Source organism: Phocoena phocoena, chromosome 2 (assembly GCF_963924675.1).
Source record: "Phocoena phocoena chromosome 2, mPhoPho1.1, whole genome shotgun sequence".
In the NCBI taxonomy this organism is placed as follows: domain Eukaryota; kingdom Metazoa; phylum Chordata; class Mammalia; order Artiodactyla; family Phocoenidae; genus Phocoena; species Phocoena phocoena.
Window position 1 is genome coordinate 69,266,470 of NC_089220.1, and position 1,638 is coordinate 69,268,107.

A 1,638-nucleotide genomic window follows, 5' to 3' on the forward strand; every position below is an offset into this window, starting at 1 on the left:
GAGCTTCAAAGCTATGTCTCTGTGAGGGGACAGTAGTTGCCTTACTGAGGGGGGCGTGGCTGCCCATCCCCAATGTTCTCAGCGAGGGAATGGAGAGTTTATTGCCCAGTGAGTGTGAAGTGGGCTGAAGCTCGGTTGGTACTGAATTCTCTAAGAGGCTGCTTCTAGAAACAGACAACTTAGACTCTTCCTCTCACTTCAGCAAAGAAATTCTTTTAAAACCACTTGACAAGCTCCACCTGTGCCCTTGCAGGGCGGCTCAGTGGAGGGAGTCGTCAGTAAAGCCCCTTTCCAGGCAATATCGGAACTCCTGAAGGTTGGAGACCCCGTAGAAATGGATGAAGGCGGCTGCCACCTCCAGGACGTGGAAGATCTGATGAGGCTGGAACCATATGTCGAATTTTCCAGGCAAGAAGCGCTCAGGAACCCACGTGGCATAAAGGCCAGCTCCGGTGATGTACGTCACAGCCACGAGGAAGAACCAGCCCATCTGGCCCGCCGTGGTGGCCTTGACGAAGCCCTCCGCGATTGTAAAGTGCACGGTGGGCACGGCGCCGCTCAAGCCAAGCCCCAGGAACATCCCTGCTCTTGTCTACTGGTGCTTAGGAGAGGCAAACTGGTCCCACTGGGCCACAGTGATGGCAGAGATGCCCAGGACACAGACGCTGGAGAGGTAGCTGAGCCGTGGCTGTGGGAGCAGTAGAAGGAGTAACAGAGCCAGGGGACAAAGCTCCCTGTAATCAGCAGGGCAATCCCTGAATAAGCCAGTTGGGAAAAGGGCTGGAAAATAATCCAGTTTGTCACTGCTCTGAGTGATAATAGACAGTGTGAAAGAGCCAGGAGAAGCTGAGGCAGAGCCCCGTGCCCAGGAAGAACATCACAAACACCACCTTCTCCTGAAGGGGGGCCATGAAGTACATGTTTGGTCTGAGCATGGTCAGGATTCCCAGAAAGTGAAACGGCACAAAACCAAGCAGGTGGGTCCAGAAGTTGCCCGTCTCCGTGTGGATAAGGAAGATGCTCTTGAAGCAGGCCCAGAAGGAGGGCATGGGCGGCCTGTGGCCGTGCAGCAGGTAGTCGTTGTCCTTCAGCCAGTCGGGGAGCACTTCGTGCAGGATGATCCTCCAGCGCCCCTCCCAGACCTTATGCACAAACTCCTCCATCTTCTCCATGCCACGGTGGGCTTGCAGGGGAAGTGTCAGCACCCAGCCCTCCTCCTCTTCCTGAGGCACTGGGCGTGCCTGTTTTTCTTCAGCTTTGCTTGGGCTGGTGACGCCCCGCTGGCCTTGCTCCTCTAGCAGGGGGCCCAGCTCAGCCAGCTCCGCTGTGTCAGCCTCCCTATTCCTGGCAGGAGCCCCATTGCCCTGGGCCACCACAGGGCCTTTGTGAGAAGACATCTGGCTGGCACCTCAATGCCCTGTGGCTTCAGCTTGGGGAAAGGGTGGGGTCTCTCGGCCCCAGGGGGCAGAGAGTTCCCTGTGATGGAAGACAGGTGGTGGGGGAGTGGGGGGGGGGGCGAGCCCTGCTGGGCGCTGCAGACCTCGCGCTACATCCCATGGCGCTGGAGGTGGCCTGCAGCCAAACAGCCTGGATCCAAGAAATCCCGTTTTGTGATTAATAATCTTGATATTTACTACT

At 57.1% G+C, this 1,638-nt stretch overlaps 1 pseudogene; it reads right to left on the reverse strand.

Annotated features, from left to right (window-relative positions):
• Positions 1 to 259: 259 nt before the first annotated feature.
• Positions 260 to 1,397, reverse strand: LOC136118410 (adiponectin receptor protein 1 pseudogene; annotated as a pseudogene).
• Between the last annotated feature and the right edge of the window lie 241 nt (positions 1,398 to 1,638).